We start from the raw sequence: 22519 nt of genomic DNA, 5'->3' as shown, positions 1-22519 counted from the left end.
CACAGAAGGACTCCGCATCAGCTAGTGCTTCTGAACAATGAACTGCTTTAGTGGGGGCAAAGATGATTTTCCTGCTCCCTTGTAGACCTCCACAGAGTTTCCAGAACATGTCACTGATGCTGCTCATCTCTTTCAGAGGGTTTCCCCTGTGTGACCATTCTCCCCCCTAAACAATTTTACACAACAGTGATGAACCCATCCCCATTGTGCCAATATCCAGAGAGAGGTCACATCTCCTCTTAGATGCCCTGGCTAACATTACTTTTAGACTCCCTTCAGTTCAGGGCTTGGAGGAAGTACTTGGAGGAGGGCAGAAGCTCACATTCAGAGCCTTGGACAGGTGACTGTTAGCCTGCATAGAAATGTCTTCCACTGGGTTATTAGAGGCAGTATCCAAGCTAGCGTGGTGCTAACATGTCCGTTCGGAGAGTTCATGGCAATTTTTTCATGCTGAGACTATACCACACTCCCCCCCATCACCATATCTCTCTTCAAATGACCATACCCCTTAAGAATACTCAGCTCTTCCAAGCACAAGACAGATCAAACAGTGAACCTTACCTATTCACTCTCTTCCCCTCTAGAAAATCTCATTTTCCCCAGCCCAGCTTGGCTGGGCATCCCAGGAAGAAAGGAACACAAGGAAAACTCAAGCTACAATGCAGCATAAACTTTAATGAGTTTAAAGAGAGAAACAAGCAGTGCAACCTGGAGGGGATACTGCCCAGGATACTACTAGGGCACCTGACAGTCAGGCACCCTTCACAGCAATGGGGCAAGCGTCTTCCTTCCACACACATGGGGAAAGGGTGATGAGCTCTCTGCTTGCTTGAGGATGACACAGGACAGCAGGAGGCAACAGGTACTCATGATGTGGAGAAGAAAGCAGGAGAAGAAGACGACATCAGCTGGACATATTTCCAGACAGCACATGTTGACACGTTGCTTCCATCCCTCCCTTGTAGGAGGAAATGGCAGTGCTCAACCCATCTGGGAACTCTGGCCAGCAGCAATGTCCTCAGTCCAGCACCTGGCTTCATGCTTCCTGGTCCATGCACTCACTGGAGACATCCAACCTGGCTTTAGCAGGGCAGGTACCTTCTGCCACAGTAGCGACCACCAAGGCCAGAGAGGCTGAAGCCCCCAGAGTTGATGGGCACTCCGGCCTCACTCAGGATGCTGCCAACAGCAGCAGAGGTGGAGGATCCCACAGCGGTGTTCTGGGGGAAGGAGCTGAGGATGGGTCCGGGCAGGGTCACCACCACAGGAGATGGTTCAATGATGACCCTGGAGTCCTGGCACTGCCTGATACAGGGCTCGTTGCAGCTGTTGGCCAGTGGGGTTGGCCCACAGGGACGGCACAGATCGTAGCAGGACATGGCTGTGGGATGGAGGTGGACCTGGGAGAGAGGGCAGGGAAAGCACAGGCAGTGTGTGAGGGGCAGCCTGTTAGCCTGCTCAGCCAGAGCAAAGGCGCAGGCTTGGGAGCAGGGACAATCTCAGTAGGGAAGAAGAGAGATAAGAGAACTGAACCCAAAATGGGAATGAAAGCCAAACACCTTTCTCCACGTCTCATATTGGTGGCTAAGAGTCTAAGGTCAGGAGCAGGACAAAGGACCAAGACTCTCGGCAAAAGATACAACAAGCTCAGAAAGGAAACAGTTTAAGCAAAACAGGAGAGAGGCAAATTTGGTTGCAGCTCACCTTGTTCACCAAGCAGAAGGCAGGAGAAGTGGATGTGGGAGCCTGCAGTTGGCCTTGCTTTTATAGTGATGCAGGACACCCCAGGCACAGAGGCAGTCTTTGAGCATGAAATGTGTTTACCAAAGAGCTCATGTTCCATGCAAAGCATCACAATTAAATAAATGGGGACACTGTTAATATTTCCTGCAATGTTTCCTTTTCATTTCCCTGTTCATGACGTGCCCATTCAGCCACACAGGCTCCTTTCAACTGACACTATTAGAGGCCAAAATGTTTCCAGGGGAATTGACACGTCAGCACAGGCAGATGATGCAGCCAATGATGAGGATTTTCTTACCTCACCAGGTGAAGCAAGACTCTTGCCCTGCAGGGCCTCACTTTACAGTGTTTCTGATGCATGCGTCCCGTCTCCTCATAACCCTGAGGCTTCAGCCTGGACATCCACACAAGGGTTGGCTCCATCAGCCACTCGCTCTTGTGCTATGCTCATGCACTCTGTGTTAGGCATTGCCTTTCTAGGCAGGGCACCTCTGCTATGGGGTTTAGACTCTCTGAGACTGAGCTTTAATCTCAGCAGAATTTGTTCTGCCTCATTTGCCATCTTCCTTTTCTTGAGCATCCCTCTTGTGTTTAGCAGCTCTCCTGGGTTCAGCAGTAGCAGTCATTTTTCTCGTTTTTAGTAGCTGGTGCAGTGCTGTGGTTTTGACTTTAGTCTGGGAGAAGTGCTGATTACATACCGATGGTTTTAGTTCTTACTAAATAATGTTTACTCTGATCAAGGACTTTCTGAGTCTCATGCTCTGCTAGGGAGGAGGGGAAGCTGAGAGGAAGCAGAGACAGGACACCTGACCCAAACTAGTCAAAGGGGTATTCCATAACGCAGCATGTCATGCCAGTATATAAACTGAGGAGAGTTACTAGGAAGGCCCAGATCACTGCTGGGGTCAGGCTGGGTATTGGTCAGGGGGTGGTGAGCAATTGTATTCTCTCCCTTTGTTATTTCCCTTATCATTATTATTATTGGTGGTAGCAGTAGTGGCTTTGTATTATACCTTAGTTACTGGACTGTTCTTATCTCAACCCCGGGGAGCTACACTCCTCCCCATCCTTCCGGGAGCCAGGGGAGGAAGAATGGAGCTGAGTGAGCAAGTGCTTGTGTGGTTCTGAGTTACAGGCTGGGCTTAAACCATGACAGCAGCAGACTACCAGTGCTTAAGAACCAAGGCTTTTCCCCTCCCAACACTCTTTACTGGAGACCACGGGAAAGCTGGATGCACTCTGGGAACCTAATCGATACACATCCTTCTTCCTCCCCATGTCTTTGTCACCACTTCTGCTTTAGCCACACAGATGGATGCACACCAGGCAGGCATGCACACATGTTGGCAGGATTTCCACAGGACACACAAACGTGCTCAGTAGCGAGCAGGGCCTATGAACCTTTGCAAGGAGATTTGGAGGAGCATGGCACAGCAGGTGCCTCCTACTCTACCTGAAGCATAACCAGAAAAGCAGCACAAAGTATTGCCTGTATGTGAAGGAGGGACTGAGAATTGAGGTGGTGACGTAACACTTTGTCGGTCTCCCCAGTCTGGGCATGGTTGGAGAAACAAAAGATCACTGATTGGGACTTCTTTAAGCACAGCCTGCACAGCAGCTGAGAGAGGTTTTGGGAGGATTTGCAGCACATCAGTTTGAGAGCCACTGCCTTTCAGGACACAGTGATACACATAGAAGGTCTCTGCAACACCTTAAGATTTTGACCCCAGAAATGATCCAGTGTGGACAGCAGTGATTTTCCTGTTCTCTTCTATCCCTTCACAGAGAGTCCAGTATATGTTACCAGCACTGCCCATCTCTTTCAGAGAGTTACCCCTGTGTGACCATTCCTCTCCTAAATGTTTTACACAACCATAATGATCACATCCCCATTGTGTCAATATATAGTAGAGAGGCCATATCTCCCCTTACACCATGGCCCTGGCTGACACCTGTTCCTTCAGCTCCTTTTGGACTCCCTTCAGTTCCAGGCCTTGGAAAAAGTACTTGGAGGAGGGAAGGGCAAGGCCAATTAAGGGCTATAACACACAATCAGAGCCTTATACAGGTACATGTTGGCCTGCCTAGAAATATCTTCCAAGGGCTTAATGGCTAGACTCATAAACTAGTGGCATCTCCAAGCTTACTTGTTGATCACATGTTCTTTGGGGCAGTTCTGAAAACCCTTTGTGTGTTCAGATACACACTACCATTCACCATACCACATCTCTTAGAATGACTGAAGCCCCTGAAAGTACTCAGCTCCTCCATGCACAACAGAGGTCAAAAACTGGCTTTTCCATGAATCTTCTTCCCATTTAGGAAATCCCATTTTCCCCTACCCAGATTAGATGGGCATTTCAGGAGGGAAGGAACACGAGGAGACTTAAGCTACAATGCGGCATAAATTTTAATTAGTCTAAAGAGAGAAACAAAGCAGTACATCCTAGAAGGGATGCCATCCAGGCTGCTACAAGGGCACTCGACAGTCAAGCACCTCTTCACAGCAACAGAACATGTATATTCCTGCCATACCCATGAGGAGAGGGTAATAAACAGAGATGTTCTCCTCTTGCTTCAGGATGAAATCATGGCACAGGACAACAGGAGGCAACAGGTACTCATAATGTGGAGAAGAAAGCAGGAGAAGAAGAAGACATCAACTGGCTGTGATTCCAGACACCACAGGCTGGCACCTTGCTTGTCTCCTTCCCTTGCAGGAGGAAGCAAGGGTGCTCAACCCATCTGGGAACTCTGGCCAGCAGCAACGTCCTCAGTCCAGCACCTGGCTTCATGCTTCCTGGTACATGCACTCACTGGAGACGTCCAACCTGGCTTTAGCAGGGCAGGTACCTTCTTTCACAGTAGCGACCACCAAGGCCAGAGAGGCTGAAGCCCCCAGAGTTGATGGGCACTCCGGCCTCACTCAGGATGCTGCCAACAGCAGCAGAGGTGGAGGATCCCACGGTGGTGTTCTGGGGGAAGGAGCTGAGGATGGGTCCGGGCAGGGTCACCACCACAGGAGAGGGCTGGATCACCACGCGGGAGTCCTGGCACTGCCTGATACAGGGCTCGTTGCAGCTGTTGGCCAGTGGGGTTGGCCCACAGGGACGGCACAGATCGTAGCAGGACATGGCTGTGGGATGGAGGTGGACCTGGGAGAGAGGGCAGGGAAAGCACAGGGAGCGTGTAAGAGGCAGCCTGTTAGCCTGCTCAGTCAGAGCAAAGGCACAGGCTTGGGAGCAGGGACAGCCTCGGTAGGGAGGAAGAGGGATAAGAACCCGAACCCAAAACAGGAATGAAAACCAAAGACCTTTCTCTACCTGTCATAGTGGTGGCTAAGAGTCCAAGGTCAGGAGTGTGAAAATGACCAAGACTCTCAGTAAAAGATTTAACAAGCTCAGAAAGAAAAGAGGAGTTTAAGCGAAACAGAGGAGTGAGGCAAATTCAGTTGCAGCTCACCTTGTTCACCAAGGAGAAGACAAGAGAAGTGGATGAGGGAGCCTGCAGCTGGACTGGCTTTAATACTAGTGCAGGACAACCCATGCCCAGAGGCATGCTTTGAGCATGAAATATGTTTAGCAAGAAGCTCACCTTACATGCAAAGCATCACAATTAAAGAAATGGGAACAGTATTTATGTTGCCTGCAAAGCTTCCTTTTCATTTCCCTGTTCATGACACAGCCATTCAGATACACAGGCCTCTTCCAACTGACACAATTAGAGCCCAAACACTTACAGGGGAAATGACAAGTCAGCACAGGCAGATGATGCAGCCAATGATGAGGAGTGTCCTAAATCACCAGGTGAAGTCAGACTCTTGCCCTGCAGGACCTCACTTTAAAGTGCTTCTGATGCATGGGGCCAGTTTCCTCATAACCTAGAGGCTTTAGCCTGGACATCCACACACAAGGCTGAGCTCCATCAGCCACTCGCTCCTGTGTGATGCTCATGCACTCTGTATTAGGCATCACCTTTCTAGGCAGGGCACCTCTGCTATGGGGTTTAGACACTCTCATTGAGAACAAGCTTTGACCTCAGTAGAAGTCGTTCTTCCTCTTTTGTCATCTTCCTTCTCTCACTCATCCCTCCCGTGTTTAGTAGCAGACTACCAGTGCTTAAGGACCAAGGCTATTCCCCTCCCAGATAGGGACCACAGGCAAAGCTGGACACACACGGGGGACCAAGGCATTTCATGGCCAATGAAGATGTCCTCCTTCCTGCCCACGACTTTGCCACCACTTCTGCTTTAGCTATGCAGATGGCCAAACACCAGGCATGACCAAGTGCTTGGCAGAATTTCCACAGAGGACACAACCCTGCTCAGATGTGAACAGGGCCAATGACTCTTTGCAAGGACAATTGGAGGAGCACGGCACAACAAATGCCTCCTACTCTACCCAAAGCACAACCAGAAGAGCAACACAAAGTTTTCCCTGCATGTGATGAAGGGACTGAGAATTGAGATGGTGGGGTACCACTCCCTCAGCCTTTCCAGCTTGAGACATGCTTGAAAGGACAAAAGTATTGCTGTTTTGTATGTCTTCAGTCACATCCTGCACAGCACCCGAGTGGGATTTCTGGAGGATTTAGTGGAAGTTGTCCCATCTTTTAGCAGGAAAGTCAAACTAGATGACATTTAATGTCCCTTTTAAAACCTAACACTTCAATGATTCACAGGACATCTGCTGCAGTGCGCATTCCCTTCAGACACAGTAACATACAGAAGGACTCAGCAGTGCTTTTGACCACAAGACTGTTCCAGGTGGGGCAAAGATGCTTCTCCTGCTCCCTGCTCACCCTCCACGTGCTTTCCAGCAGGTGACAACACTGTAATCTCTTTAGATGAGCCCTATGTGCACAGAGCCCCCTCCTACAACTTTTACCCATCCATGACAAAACCCTTCCCAAATGTGAAAAAAATCCAGAAGAGAGGTCACATCTCAGTTTACAGTTGCCCTGGCTGAAAGCTTTCCTTTAACTCCTTTGAGACTATGTCCTGTACCATGATTTGCACAAATGGCTTGGAGGAGGGAAGGGCAAGGGCATATTGCGAGTGGTAACATACAGTTAGAGTGTTGGGCAGGTGAGTCTTAGCCTGCATAGAAATGTCTTCCAGCAGGTTATTGTATTGCATACTCAAATAGAATCCAGTATCCTACCCCACTTGTGGTTCCCATGTGCCCTGACAGAGCTCCTTGCCTGCCTTTTTATGTTCAGAAAATATAACACACTTAATGTCTCTTTCAGTGGCCATAGCCCTTGAATGCATTCAGCTCATCCCACTTGAGTGTACTCAGCTCATCCAGGTACAAAGGTGGTCTACCACTGACCCTTACCCACCCACACTCTCTCCCTTCAAGGCATCCCAATTTCCCTTGGGCAGATTGCCCGGGCATCCCATTTCACTCTGCATAGCTTGACTGGAAATCCCAGAAGGGAAGGAACACGAGGAGAAACAAACTACAATGCAGCATAAACTTTAATGAATAAAAAGAGAGAAAAAAAGCAGTGCATCCTGAAAGAGACAATGTCCAGGCTGCTACAAGGGCACTCGACAGTCAGGCAGCTCTTCACAGCAACAGGACACACATCTTCATCTGACACACATGCGCAGAGGGTGGTGATCAGAAACCCTCTCAGCTTGCTTCAGGATGAACTCATGGCACAGGACAGCAGGAGACAAAAGAGACTCATGTTTCAGACAGCAAAGCAGGAGAAGAAGACATCAGCTGGCTGTGTTTCCAGACACCACAGGCTGGCACCTTGCTTGTCTCCCTCCCTTGCAGGAGGACACAAGGATTCTCAACCCATCTGGGAACTCTGGCCAGCAGCAACGTCCTCAGTCCAGCACCTGGCTTCATGCTTCCTGGTCCATGCACTCACTGGAGACGTCCAACCTGGCTTTAGCAGGGCAGGCTCCTTCTGCCACAGTAGCGGCCACCAATGCCAGAGAGGCTGAAGCCCCCGGAGTTGATGGGCACTCCCTCCTCACTCAGGATGCTGCCAACAGCAGCAGAGGTGGAGGATCCCACGGCGGTGTTCTGGGGGAAGGAGCTGAGGATGGGTCCGGGCAGGGTCACCACCACAGGAGAGGGCTGGATCACCACGCGGGAGTCCTGGCACTGCCTGATACAGGGCTCGTTGCAGCTGTTGGCCAGTGGGGTTGGCCCACAGGGACGGCACAGATCGTAGCAGGACATGGCTGTGGGATGGAGGTGGACCTGGGAGAGAGGGCAGGGAAAGCACAGTCAGCAGGCAAAGAATCACCCTGGCAGCCTGCTCAGTCAGAGCAAAGGCACAGGCTTGGGAGCAGGGACAGCCCCAGTAGGGACAAAGAGAGATCCGAGACACCCAGTCCTGAAGCATCTCCTGAAAAAGGTTTTCCCCCACCTTCTGTTGTGGTTGCAAGGATCCAAGATTCAGGACACAAAGAGAAAGGAACTCAGGAATGCAACAAGACAGAGGAGAAAAGGAGAAAGAGCGGGAAAAGGCAGTTGTATCTCACCTTGCTTACCAAGGAGGAGAAGGCAAGAGAAGTGGATGACGGAGCCTGCAGCTGGACTGGCTTTTATACTGCTCCAGACTGCCCCAGGCCCAGAAGCACCCTTTAAGTATGGAATGTGTTTACCAGCAAGCTCATCTTACATGCAAAGCATCACAATTGAAGAAATGGGAACTGTCCTTAATGTTCCCTGCAACACTTCCTTTTTCATTTCCCTATTCATGATGTGCCCATGCAGCCACACAGGCTCCTTTCAACAGACACTATTGGAGACCTAACTTTTTCAGGGGAAATGACAAGTCAGCACAGGCAGATGATGCAGCCAATGATGAGGAGTGTCCTAAATCACCAGGTGAAGTCAGACTCTTGCCCTGCAGGACCTCACTTTAAAGTGCTTCTGATGCATGGGGCCAGTTTCCTCATAACCTAGAGGCTTTAGCCTGGACATCCACACACAAGGCTGAGCTCCATCAGCCACTCGCTCCTGTGTGATGCTCATGCACTCTGTATTAGGCATCACCTTTCTAGGCAGGGCACCTCTGCTATGGGGTTTAGACACTCTCATTGAGAACAAGCTTTGACCTCAGTAGAAGTCGTTCTTCCTCTTTTGTCATCTTCCTTCTCTCACTCATCCCTCCCGTGTTTAGTAGCAGACTACCAGTGCTTAAGGACCAAGGCTATTCCCCTCCCAGATAGGGACCACAGGCAAAGCTGGACACACACGGGGGACCAAGGCATTTCATGGCCAATGAAGATGTCCTCCTTCCTGCCCACGACTTTGCCACCACTTCTGCTTTAGCTATGCAGATGGCCAAACACCAGGCATGACCAAGTGCTTGGCAGAATTTCCACAGAGGACACAACCCTGCTCAGATGTGAACAGGGCCAATGACTCTTTGCAAGGACAATTGGAGGAGCACGGCACAACAAATGCCTCCTACTCTACCCAAAGCACAACCAGAAGAGCAACACAAAGTTTTCCCTGCATGTGATGAAGGGACTGAGAATTGAGATGGTGGGGTACCACTCCCTCAGCCTTTCCAGCTTGAGACATGCTTGAAAGGACAAAAGTATTGCTGTTTTGTATGTCTTCAGTCACATCCTGCACAGCACCCGAGTGGGATTTCTGGAGGATTTAGTGGAAGTTGTCCCATCTTTTAGCAGGAAAGTCAAACTAGATGACATTTAATGTCCCTTTTAAAACCTAACACTTCAATGATTCACAGGACATCTGCTGCAGTGCACATTCCCTTCAGACACAGTAACATACAGAAGGACTCAGCAGTGCTTTTGACCACAAGACTGTTCCAGGTGGGGCAAAGATGCTTCTCCTGCTCCCTGCTCACCCTCCACGTGCTTTCCAGCAGGTGACAACACTGTAATCTCTTTAGATGAGCCCTATGTGCACAGAGCCCCCTCCTACAACTTTTACCCATCCATGACAAAACCCTTCCCAAATGTGGAAAAAATCCAGAAGAGAGGTCACATCTCAGTTTACAGTTGCCCTGGCTGAAAGCTTTCCTTTAACTCCTTTGAGACTATGTCCTGTACCATGATTTGCACAAATGGCTTGGAGGAGGGAAGGGCAAGGGCATATTGCAAGTGGTAACATACAGTTAGAGTGTTGGGCAGGTGAGTCTTAGCCTGCATAGAAATGTCTTCCAGCAGGTTATTGTATTGCATACTCAAATAGAATCCAGTATCCTACCCCACTTGTGGTTCCCATGTGCCCTGACAGAGCTCCTTGCCTGCCTTTTTATGTTCAGAAAATATAACACACTTAATGTCTCTTTCAGTGGCCATAGCCCTTGAATGCATTCAGCTCATCCCACTTGAGTGTACTCAGCTCATCCAGGTACAAAGGTGGTCTACCACTGACCCTTACCCACCCACACTCTCTCCCTTCAAGGCATCCCAATTTCCCTTGGGCAGATTGCCCGGGCATCCCATTTCACTCTGCATAGCTTGACTGGAAATCCCAGAAGGGAAGGAACACGAGGAGAAACAAACTACAATGCAGCATAAACTTTAATGAATAAAAAGAGAGAAAAAAAGCAGTGCATCCTGAAAGAGACAATGTCCAGGCTGCTACAAGGGCACTCGACAGTCAGGCAGCTCTTCACAGCAACAGGACACACATCTTCATCTGACACACATGCGCAGAGGGTGGTGATCAGAAACCCTCTCAGCTTGCTTCAGGATGAACTCATGGCACAGGACAGCAGGAGACAAAAGAGACTCATGTTTCAGACAGCAAAGCAGGAGAAGAAGACATCAGCTGGCTGTGTTTCCAGACACCACAGGCTGGCACCTTGCTTGTCTCCCTCCCTTGCAGGAGGACACAAGGATTCTCAACCCATCTGGGAACTCTGGCCAGCAGCAACGTCCTCAGTCCAGCACCTGGCTTCATGCTTCCTGGTCCATGCACTCACTGGAGACGTCCAACCTGGCTTTAGCAGGGCAGGCTCCTTCTGCCACAGTAGCGGCCACCAATGCCAGAGAGGCTGAAGCCCCCGGAGTTGATGGGCACTCCCTCCTCACTCAGGATGCTGCCAACAGCAGCAGAGGTGGAGGATCCCACGGCGGTGTTCTGGGGGAAGGAGCTGAGGATGGGTCCGGGCAGGGTCACCACCACAGGAGAGGGCTGGATCACCACGCGGGAGTCCTGGCACTGCCTGATACAGGGCTCGTTGCAGCTGTTGGCCAGTGGGGTTGGCCCACAGGGACGGCACAGATCGTAGCAGGACATGGCTGTGGGATGGAGGTGGACCTGGGAGAGAGGGCAGGGAAAGCACAGTCAGCAGGCAAAGAATCACCCTGGCAGCCTGCTCAGTCAGAGCAAAGGCACAGGCCTGGGAGCAGGGACAGCCCCAGTAGGGACAAAGAGAGATCCGAGACACCCAGTCCTGAAGCATCTCCTGAAAAAGGTTTTCCCCCACCTTCTGTTGTGGTTGCAAGGATCCAAGATTCAGGACACAAAGAGAAAGGAACTCAGGAATGCAACAAGACAGAGGAGAAAAGGAGAAAGAGCGGGAAAAGGCAGTTGTATCTCACCTTGCTTACCAAGGAGGAGAAGGCAAGAGAAGTGGATGACGGAGCCTGCAGCTGAACTGGCTTTTATACTGCTCCAGACTGCCCCAGGCCCAGAAGCACCCTTTAAGTATGGAATGTGTTTACCAGCAAGCTCATCTTACATGCAAAGCATCACAATTGAAGAAATGGGAACTGTCCTTAATGTTCCCTGCAACACTTCCTTTTTCATTTCCCTATTCATGATGTGCCCATGCAGCCACACAGGCTCCTTTCAACAGACACTATTGGAGACCTAACTTTTTCAGGGGAAATGACAAGTCAGCACAGGCAGATGATGCAGCCAATGATGAGGAGTGTCCTAAATCACCAGGTGAAGTCAGACTCTTGCCCTGCAGGACCTCACTTTAAAGTGCTTCTGATGCATGGGGCCAGTTTCCTCATAACCTAGAGGCTTTAGCCTGGACATCCACACACAAGGCTGAGCTCCATCAGCCACTCGCTCCTGTGTGATGCTCATGCACTCTGTATTAGGCATCACCTTTCTAGGCAGGGCACCTCTGCTATGGGGTTTAGACACTCTCATTGAGAACAAGCTTTGACCTCAGTAGAAGTCGTTCTTCCTCTTTTGTCATCTTCCTTCTCTCACTCATCCCTCCCGTGTTTAGTAGCAGACTACCAGTGCTTAAGGACCAAGGCTATTCCCCTCCCAGATAGGGACCACAGGCAAAGCTGGACACACACGGGGGACCAAGGCATTTCATGGCCAATGAAGATGTCCTCCTTCCTGCCCACGACTTTGCCACCACTTCTGCTTTAGCTATGCAGATGGCCAAACACCAGGCATGACCAAGTGCTTGGCAGAATTTCCACAGAGGACACAACCCTGCTCAGATGTGAACAGGGCCAATGACTCTTTGCAAGGACAATTGGAGGAGCACGGCACAACAAATGCCTCCTACTCTACCCAAAGCACAACCAGAAGAGCAACACAAAGTTTTCCCTGCATGTGATGAAGGGACTGAGAATTGAGATGGTGGGGTACCACTCCCTCAGCCTTTCCAGCTTGAGACATGCTTGAAAGGACAAAAGTATTGCTGTTTTGTATGTCTTCAGTCACATCCTGCACAGCACCCGAGTGGGATTTCTGGAGGATTTAGTGGAAGTTGTCCCATCTTTTAGCAGGAAAGTCAAACTAGATGACATTTAATGTCCCTTTTAAAACCTAACACTTCAATGATTCACAGGACATCTGCTGCAGTGCGCATTCCCTTCAGACACAGTAACATACAGAAGGACTCAGCAGTGCTTTTGACCACAAGACTGTTCCAGGTGGGGCAAAGATGCTTCTCCTGCTCCCTGCTCACCCTCCACGTGCTTTCCAGCAGGTGACAACACTGTAATCTCTTTAGATGAGCCCTATGTGCACAGAGCCCCCTCCTACAACTTTTACCCATCCATGACAAAACCCTTCCCAAATGTGGAAAAAATCCAGAAGAGAGGTCACATCTCAGTTTACAGTTGCCCTGGCTGAAAGCTTTCCTTTAACTCCTTTGAGACTATGTCCTGTACCATGATTTGCACAAATGGCTTGGAGGAGGGAAGGGCAAGGGCATATTGCGAGTGGTAACATACAGTTAGAGTGTTGGGCAGGTGAGTCTTAGCCTGCATAGAAATGTCTTCCAGCAGGTTATTGTATTGCATACTCAAATAGAATCCAGTATCCTACCCCACTTGTGGTTCCCATGTGCCCTGACAGAGCTCCTTGCCTGCCTTTTTATGTTCAGAAAATATAACACACTTAATGTCTCTTTCAGTGGCCATAGCCCTTGAATGCATTCAGCTCATCCCACTTGAGTGTACTCAGCTCATCCAGGTACAAAGGTGGTCTACCACTGACCCTTACCCACCCACACTCTCTCCCTTCAAGGCATCCCAATTTCCCTTGGGCAGATTGCCCGGGCATCCCATTTCACTCTGCATAGCTTGACTGGAAATCCCAGAAGGGAAGGAACACGAGGAGAAACAAACTACAATGCAGCATAAACTTTAATGAATAAAAAGAGAGAAAAAAAGCAGTGCATCCTGAAAGAGACAATGTCCAGGCTGCTACAAGGGCACTCGACAGTCAGGCAGCTCTTCACAGCAACAGGACACACATCTTCATCTGACACACATGCGCAGAGGGTGGTGATCAGAAACCCTCTCAGCTTGCTTCAGGATGAACTCATGGCACAGGACAGCAGGAGACAAAAGAGACTCATGTTTCAGACAGCAAAGCAGGAGAAGAAGACATCAGCTGGCTGTGTTTCCAGACACCACAGGCTGGCACCTTGCTTGTCTCCCTCCCTTGCAGGAGGACACAAGGATTCTCAACCCATCTGGGAACTCTGGCCAGCAGCAACGTCCTCAGTCCAGCACCTGGCTTCATGCTTCCTGGTCCATGCACTCACTGGAGACGTCCAACCTGGCTTTAGCAGGGCAGGCTCCTTCTGCCACAGTAGCGGCCACCAATGCCAGAGAGGCTGAAGCCCCCGGAGTTGATGGGCACTCCCTCCTCACTCAGGATGCTGCCAACAGCAGCAGAGGTGGAGGATCCCACGGCGGTGTTCTGGGGGAAGGAGCTGAGGATGGGTCCGGGCAGGGTCACCACCACAGGAGAGGGCTGGATCACCACGCGGGAGTCCTGGCACTGCCTGATACAGGGCTCGTTGCAGCTGTTGGCCAGTGGGGTTGGCCCACAGGGACGGCACAGATCGTAGCAGGACATGGCTGTGGGATGGAGGTGGACCTGGGAGAGAGGGCAGGGAAAGCACAGGCAGAGTGTGATGGGCAGCCTAGCAGCCTGCAGTCAGAGCGAAGGCACAGGCTTGGGAGCAGGGACAGCCTCAGCAGGAAGGGAGATTGAAGACACCCAATTCTGAACACAAGCAATGAGAAATGATCTCAGTAAATCTAGAAGGCAGAGGAGAACAGGAGAATAAGGGTGGGAAAATGCAGTTTCAGCTCACCTTGTTCACCAAGGAGGAGAAGGCAAGAGAAGTGGATGACAGAACCTTCAGTTGGACTGGCTTTTATACTGCTCCAGACTGCCCCAGGCCCAGAGGCACCCTTTGAGCATGGAATGTGTTTACCAGCAAGCTCATCTTATATGCAAAGTATCACAATTAAAGAAATGGGGATGCTGTTTATGTTCCCTGCAACTCTGCCTTTTCATTTCCTTGTTCATTATGTGCCCATTCAGCCACACAGGCTCCTTTCAACTTTAAGCATTAGAGGCCATAATATTTTTGGGGAATTGGCACAATAGTGAAGGAAGAAGAGGAATGCAAGAAGGAGATGGCCTACCTGAATAACTGATGCCAGCCTCTCACCTTCCTGGAGCTTATTTTCAGGTTTTGTTCTAAGATGTGAAGCCTCATGGCTTTGATACTTATCATTAAAGGTCAGAATTCCAACAAATCTGCCATGGAAGGACCAGCAAATTCCTCTGCTTTACCTACGGACCAGCTCAGGCTGTCTCAGGTATCAGTTTTCCAAGCATGTCCTTGTGTTTTCTGTGCTTCTGTGATACCGATCATTGCTCTTTGGAGTTACAAGCATGGCTTTTTTCCCTCTCACTAATAATAGAAGAATCTAGATGGCCTAGTCACAAACAGAAGCAGCTTTCATCAGGGACATTGCTCTGCCACAACCAAGTATTGGTTCACCAATCCTTTTAAATTGGGATGTCCCTCCCCAAAACAAAAGCACATTCTGGGTACCTAATACATCTCATTTCCTCCTCCCCATGGTCCATCCCTCAGCTTCTGCTCAACATATCAACATGAGACCACACAAAGCTTCAAAGAATCAGCAAGATTTCCATGCAACATGTAATCTCAGAAGCAGTATCTGAGCAAAGAAAATGCACAGACAGTAGACAGGTGCAGCCCAGAGTCAAGGTCAACCACCAAGCTCCTGGTGATGAAGCAGGACTGACATAAGGCCACAGTCTCTCTGCACATTAGGAGCAGATCCCTGGATGCTGACCTGGGCCACAAAGCTCATCAGTTGCTGACAACGGCCATAATAACCAGGCAGACCCAAGCACAAGCTGGGAATTCCATCCACAACTGAGGGTCTGGATCAAGGGGCTCAGGCATACACAAATGTACTAAAGAACAGGAAGCTCACACTCCTACTGCTAAACTGAAGAAAAGGATAAGGGCTCTGTACAGAGCTTAAATAGAGAACTGGGTTAAAGGGGAGTAGGAGGCCTGAGAGACCCCAGGTGAGGCTCATCATGGCCATTGGATTGGGAGTTCCTGCACTCAGGCCACTGATGTGCAAGAAGAGCAAATCTCTGCCCCTGGGACACAGCACACCAGCTCCATCTATGACCACAGTGTGGAGGGAGGGACTTTTCCTTCAAGAGAGCAAGTTTACATTCATTGTATATGTGCAAAATCTGTCCTTTCTTCTAAGCATCTTTTCAATCCCACCTCTGCCTCAGAAAATCCATGCATAGGGTCTCCTACCAGACCTCCATATTGCCACATTTAATGCCCATGGTGAGGGTTTGCTCAAAGTCTCCAGTACCCTGTTGCACCCAGCTCTCTCTGATCACATGTAATTAATGGTGCTTTCCCTCCCTAGTATGATCTTTTCAGCACACCTTGCTTCTGCTGTCAGCTCAGCATGGCTCGTCAGAATTGGTGGACAATGCATTCAGCAAGTGTCTTCCTGCACAGAAGGACACAGAGTTTAGATGACAGTGGTTTTAATTCATGGAAAGCAGGCCTTTACCTCTGGGGAAAGGCAGTGTAGGGATCCTCATAGGGTATGGGACAGCAAAAGAGGTGTCCCTCATTCAACATGAAGCAGGACTGAGGACCACAGATCAAAACATCACCTGTGAAAGAGTAGAAGATAAGGGAGGAAAGAATAGGCAGCTTGTCCTCTCTGTCTTGGAGCTATGGAAATCATTGCAGGGGTATGCTCCCAGAAACAGCAAGCCTAGTGTTCAGGACAAAGGGATATGGATGACCTTAGGTAGGCATGCAAAGAACAGTGATATTCAGGTGACCATTTGAGTGGGACTTCCCTCCTCCAAATCCCCCACGGAAGATATGAATCTTCTACATGCCTTTAGTGACACCTTTCCCAGGTATAGCATCCCGTTTTTCCCTACCCCATTTAGACTGCAATTGAAGAAGGGAAGGAACACGAGGAGACTCAAAATACAATGCAGCATAAATTTTAATGTTTATTAAAAAGAGGAACAAAGCAGTGCATCCTGGAAGGGGTGCCATCCAAGCTGCTACAAGGGCACCTGACAGTCAGGAACCTCTTCACAGCAACAGGACACACATCTTCATCTCACACACACAGGGAGAGAGTGGTGATCAGAGACACACTCTACTTGCTTCAGGATTGAACACATGGCACAGGACAACAGGAGGCAAAAAGGACTCATGATGTGAGAAGAAAGCAGGAGAAGAAGAAGACATCAGCTGGCTGTGATTCCAGACACCACAGGCTGGCACCTTGCTTGTCTCCCTCCCTTGCAGGAGGACACAAGGATTCTCAACCCATCTGGGAACTCTGGCCAGCAGCAACGTCCTCAGTCCAGCACCTGGCTTCATGCTTCCTGGTCCATGCACTCACTGGAGACGTCCAACCTGGCTTTAGCAGGGCAGGCTCCTTCTGCCACAGTAGCGGCCACCAATGCCAGAGAGGCTGAAGCCCCCGGAGTTGATGGGCACTCCCTCCTCACTCAGGATGCTGCCAACAGCAGCAGAGGTGGAGGATCCCACGGCGGTGTTCTGGGGGAAGGAGCTGAGGATGGGTCCGGGCAGGGTCACCACCACAGGAGAGGGCTGGATCACCACGCGGGAGTCCTGGCACTGCCTGATACAGGGCTCGTTGCAGCTGTTGGCCAGTGGGGTTGGCCCACAGGGACGGCACAGATCGTAGCAGGACATGGCTGTGGGATGGAGGTGGACCTGGGAGAGAGGGCAGGGAAAGCACAGGGAGCGTGTAAGAGGCAGCCTGTTAGCCTGCTCAGTCAGAGCAAAGGCACAGGCTTGGAAGCAGGGACAGCCCCAATAGGGAGGAAGAGAGGTTAAAAAGCCCTGAACCCAAACTACACCCTGGAAAGAAAGCTGATGGCTTCCCACCTTCCTGCATTGAAAAACAAATTGAACAGAAAAAATGGGAACAAAATTAAGGAACAAGGCTCTCATCAAAAGCTACAGTGATGCAATGATGCAGTTGAAGTCAAAAGACAAAGAGGAGAACAAGACAAGGACAAGAGAGTGGAAAATTCAGTTGCAGCTCACCTTTTTCACCAAGGAGGAGAAGGCAAGAGAAGTGGATGACAGAACCTGCAGTTGGACTGGCTTTTATACTGCTCCAGACTGCCCCAGGCCCAGAGGCACCCTTTGAGCATGATAATGTGTTTAACAACAAGCTCATATTTTATGCTAATCATCCCACTTAAGTAAATGTGGTGGTTGTTTTTGTTCCCTGAAACACTGCCTTTTCATTTCCCTGTTTGTGACATGCCCATTAAGCCACATATGCTCCTTTCAACTGGAACTATTAGAGGCCAAAATGTTCCCTTGTGAATTTACAACAAATTCAGGCAGATGGTTCAATCAAATGGGTGGAGTGGTGCCATATATTCAGGTGATGTCAGCATCTTACCCTCCTGAGGCTCCCTTCTTGCTTTTATTGTAATGAATGCAGGATTTTTTTCCATATAAACATAGAATTAAAAGGCAGGATTTTGTTATGCTGGGACTGGCCAAATCCAGGTTTGTGCCTCCAGGATCTTTTTAGCTTTCTTAGGCATCTTTTTTTTGATCAGAAAGACTATGCTGTTTCATTTTGAATTTGCTTTGGTATTTTCCACTGCCCTTAGAAGGAATAGGCTTGTCTTGTTTGCGCCTCACTTCTTTCAGCATAGCCTGGAGTTGCCCAATCAGCAGAACAAGAATGGTTTAGAAGGAATGATGATGTTGCTTTCCCACAGCTAGCCATTGCTCTTACCTTTCCGAAACCACTCCCTCACTAAAATGTCTTCTGGCTTCAAAACTCTTCCTTCTTCCATTCTCCATGTACATTCCTCAACCTCTTCTTTATCCTTTCATCCTGACAGGATGGCACATACAGTTCCAAACACTCAGCAAGGTTTAAATTCAATAGAAAACCCTCTGCATTAGCAAGAGAGGACTGGCAGTGCCAGCAAAGACAGGCTGGAGAGCAGCAGATGTCAGGATCTCCGCAGAGAGGCATTTCAAGGGAAGGATTTAGTGCTCTACACTGTATTTCTTGGAGTGACACAAGGGCTGAATGTTGCCAAGAGGAATGACAGTCCTGCCTGGGGCACCAGCCACATTTCTCTGACACCCCAAGTGGGTCCTCACTGCAAAGGGTGGACAAAACCCCTTCCCCAATTAGGATAGGACTTCATATGAGACAGGCAACTCTCTAGTCATAGAAATCCAAGCCAAATTTCTCATGGTAGAAGATGAAAACAGCTTTTAGGTTGACAGGAGATACTTAGCCAGTTAAACATGCATGTAGAAGAAATCCCCAGTGTAACTGCAAAACAGCAACCCTGCATGTTTCGTCATGCACGTTTTCAAACATGAAAGCATTTTCATTATGCTGAGATCATATTGCACACCAGTTTTCTATCCGTGGTACTTCCACTTAAAAACATTCCACAAGCAAAACTTTCAAAGCAAAGAATCTATTTCCTACTTTCGTCCATTCTCCCAGCTCAGTCCCCCACACTGAAGGTCTACATAAAGGTTCAAGCATGCTGAAACACCCTGCTCCTATGAGCATGTATTGAGGATGTTGCCTTACTTCCCTTGTATCACTTTTTGGCCATACTTCTTCTACGGGATCAGCATGGCTTACAGCTATGGATGGGAGTGCATTTCTACAGGGTTTCCTGGCAGATAAAAACAAAAGGATATTTTGAGCTATAGTTTTCTTTCAGGGAAGACCAGAAGACACTCACCTGGTGCAAACGTACTCTTAACACCAGGGAAGTTCGTATGAATAGTTTCTGACTCTGACTGTAGGGCCAGTTGCAAACTGTACCCTGTTAAAAATAGACCATAGAAGGGAGGGGAAAAAAAAAAAATTGAAAATCAGTGCTTAATTCCTTTTAGGAAGTTGCTCTGACTGACACTAGTCCCTTCAACTTCATTGGAACTCCCTCTGCATCCAGGGTTTTGAAGAAGGCCTTTGAGCAAGGAAGGGCAAGGACCAATTAGAAGCAGTAACATGCAATCAGAGTCTTGGGCAGGTGGGTGTTAGCAAGCACCAGAAGGCCAGTGGCTTGCTTCATCAATTGGAGGCAGTATCCGAGCCTGATTGTTGCTCACATGTTCCTTGGGGGAGCTTCTGACAAGACTTTGTGTGTTCAGACCACACCAAACAACCCTCCACCACTCAATCTCTTTTCCAATGACCATAGACCTGTGGTACTCAGCTCCTCCAGGCACAAGACATGTAAACCATTGGCCCTAACCCACTCATTTTCTTCCTCTCTAGGGTATCCGTTTCCCACTGCACATCTTGGCATCCCAGGAGGGAAGGAACACGAGGAGACTCAAACTACAATGCAGCATAAACTTTAATGAGTGAAAAGAGAGAAACAAAGCAGTGGACTCTGGAAGAGACGTTGTCCAGGCTGCTACAAGGGCACCTGACAGTCAGGCAGCTCTTCACAGTAGTAGGACAAGTGTTTTCCTTCCACTCCCATGGAGAGAAGGTGGTGAGCAGGGACCTTCTCCAGTTGCTTCAGGATGAACCCATGGCACAGGACAACAGGAGGCAACAAGGACTCATAATGCAGAGAAGAAAGCAGGAGAAGAAGAAGACATCAGCTGGCTGTGTTTCCAGGCAGCACAGGCTGGCACCTTGCTTGTCTCCCTCCCTTGCAGGAGGACACAAGGATTCTCAACCCGTCTGGTAACTTTGGCCAGCAGCAATGACCTCAGCCTGGCACCTGGCTTTGGGCTTCCTGGTCCATGCACTCACTGGAGATGTCCAGCCTGGCTTTAGCAGGGCAGGCACCTTCTGCCACAGTAGCGACCACCAAGGCCAGAGAGGCTGAAGCCCCCAGAGTTGATGGGCACTCCGGCCTCACTCAGGATGCTGCCAACAGCAGCAGAGGTGGAGGATCCCACGGTGGTGTTCTGGGGGAAGGAGCTGAGGATGGGTCCAGGCAGGGTCACCACCACAGGAGAGGGCTGGATCACCACGCGGGAGTCCTGGCACTGCCTGAAACAGGGCTCGTTGCAGCTGTTGGCCAGTGGGGTTGGCCCACAGGGACGGCACAGATCGTAGCAGGACATGGCTGTGGGATGGAGGCGGACCTGGGAGAGAGGGCAGGGAAAGCACAGTCAGCAGGCAAAGAATCACCCTGGCAGCCTGCTCAGTCAGAGCAAAGGCACAGGCTTGGGAGCAAGAACAAGCTTCTTAGGGAAGAAGAGAGGATTAGGAACCCTAGCCCCACTGTTTTCCTGTAAAGGGATCCCAAGTCTTTCTTGCACCTCCCTGCATTTCAGCAAAGTGAACACAGATGCTAGCAGCACAACCAAGTTGTAAGGCTTACAGCAAAAGCTACATGGAGACAAAGACTCAGTTGGAGCCAGAAGACAAAGAGAAAAAAGAGAAAGACACAAAGAAGGCAAAATTTGTTGCAGCTCACCTTGTTCAGCAAGGAGGAGAAAGCAAGAGAAGTGGATGAGGGAGCCTGAAGTTGGACTGGCTTTTATACTGGTGCAGACCTCCCCAGGCACACCCTTTGTGCATGCAATGTGTTTACCAACATGCTCATCTTGCATGCAAAGGATCATAATTAAAGAAATGGGGACATTGCTTATGTTTTCTGCAATACTTCTTTTCCATTTCCCTGTTCATGACGTGCCCATTCTGCCACATAGACTCCCTTCAACTGATACTTTTAAATGCCAAAACTTTTCCAGGGGAAATGACACGTCAGCACAGACAGATGATGCAGCCAGTGATGACGAGTGCCCCACTTTGCCAGATGAAGTCAGCCCCTTGCCCTCCAGGGCCTCACTTTAAGGATTCTCATGTTGAGTAGGGCATGTTTTCTGGCTACCCTAAAATAAAAGGCCAGAATTAGAGAGAATTTTCTGTGGCAGGAGTCACCATACCTATTGAATAACATAATACTTAACTCCATTCAAGTGAGGATAGCCTCCAGCAGCTTCTGATCAACAGGAGAAGGATGTTTGAAAAACAGAAAAACTTTTCTCCAACACATACTATTTCCACTCCCACCCTAACCCCACCAGCACCAAAGATACGTGTTGGGGCTTCCCAACTGTTCCTTCTTCATGCCTAAGGCTACCAAACATTTCTTCTTTGAGCCCACACCCTAACTCAATGACAGGCACTGCAAGCAGCTTGGAAAGCTTTCCATGAGACACTAGAACTCATAACAAATACTAGTCTAGGAACATATGCCAGAATATGCTGGACACAAGTAGACATCAGGATCTCTGTTTCCTCTTCCCAGGCATGTAAGTGCACTCAGACATGCAGTTTCCCACTGGCCTGTAGCAGTCACATTGTCAGTGCCCACAGTGAGGATCTGCTGAAAGACTCCAATGGCCTGCTGCACCCTGGTTTCTCTGATTACATGCAGTTGATGCTGCCTTCCCTCCCCAGTATGATCTTTTCAGCCCACCTTGCTTCTGCTGTCAGATCAGCATGGCTCATGAGTGTTGGTGGACAGTGCATTCCCTGAGGGAATGCACAGAGGGGCACAGAGTTTTTGCTGACAGCAGCTGTCATTCAGAAAAGACAGGGCTTTAGCTCCAGCGAAAGGCAGTGTAGGGGTTCCCACAGCATATGTGACAGTACAGGAGGTGCTTCGTACTCTACCTGAAGCAGGAGTTCTGGGGCATGTGGCAAATATCACCAGTGGAGGATTAGAGGATAAGGCAGGAAGGGACAGGCAGCTTGTCCTCTCCTACATCACCAGCTACATGCCAACCCCATGCATGAGCAAGGTTACTTCCCACCCTGATGTCTGTGGACTTGCAATTGAGAGCAGAAAGGCAGGAAGACATGATGGCTGCATCCTGGAGGGTTTGGTTTTTTCCATCCTCCTGTGTTCAAGGGCAAGGGATGGAGAAAGACTTGATAAATGCCCTCAATTGAGTGTCATGTAGGCTCCAAAGCTGTGACTGTGATGCTGTG

The 22519-nt window shown here is 49.5% G+C and overlaps 7 pseudogenes across 7 annotated transcripts; all 7 read right to left on the bottom strand.

Annotated features, from left to right (window-relative positions):
• Positions 1–1082: 1082 nt before the first annotated feature.
• Positions 1083–1379, bottom strand: LOC308230487 (feather beta keratin pseudogene; annotated as a pseudogene). The gene has a single exon. The product of its transcript is annotated as a feather beta keratin pseudogene (transcript).
• Positions 1380–4580: 3201 nt separating this feature from the next.
• Positions 4581–4877, bottom strand: LOC308230492 (feather beta keratin pseudogene; annotated as a pseudogene). The gene has a single exon. The product of its transcript is annotated as a feather beta keratin pseudogene (transcript).
• Positions 4878–7649: 2772 nt separating this feature from the next.
• LOC308230486 (feather beta keratin pseudogene) lies at positions 7650–7946 on the bottom strand (annotated as a pseudogene). Its single transcript has one exon. The product of its transcript is annotated as a feather beta keratin pseudogene (transcript).
• Positions 7947–10700: 2754 nt separating this feature from the next.
• On the bottom strand, positions 10701–10997 carry LOC308230489 (feather beta keratin pseudogene; annotated as a pseudogene). The gene has a single exon. The product of its transcript is annotated as a feather beta keratin pseudogene (transcript).
• Positions 10998–13751: 2754 nt separating this feature from the next.
• On the bottom strand, positions 13752–14048 carry LOC308230491 (feather beta keratin pseudogene; annotated as a pseudogene). Its single transcript has one exon. The product of its transcript is annotated as a feather beta keratin pseudogene (transcript).
• Positions 14049–16947: 2899 nt separating this feature from the next.
• LOC308230485 (feather beta keratin pseudogene) lies at positions 16948–17244 on the bottom strand (annotated as a pseudogene). The gene has a single exon. The product of its transcript is annotated as a feather beta keratin pseudogene (transcript).
• A 3099-nt stretch (positions 17245–20343) lies between these two features.
• Positions 20344–20640, bottom strand: LOC308230495 (feather beta keratin pseudogene; annotated as a pseudogene). Its single transcript has one exon. The product of its transcript is annotated as a feather beta keratin pseudogene (transcript).
• Between the last annotated feature and the right edge of the window lie 1879 nt (positions 20641–22519).

The sequence above is a fragment of the Psittacula echo genome, assembly GCF_963264785.1.
Source record: "Psittacula echo genome assembly, chromosome: 26".
Taxonomy (NCBI): domain Eukaryota; kingdom Metazoa; phylum Chordata; class Aves; order Psittaciformes; family Psittacidae; genus Psittacula; species Psittacula echo.
This window is presented reverse-complemented; position numbering and strand designations above follow the sequence as displayed.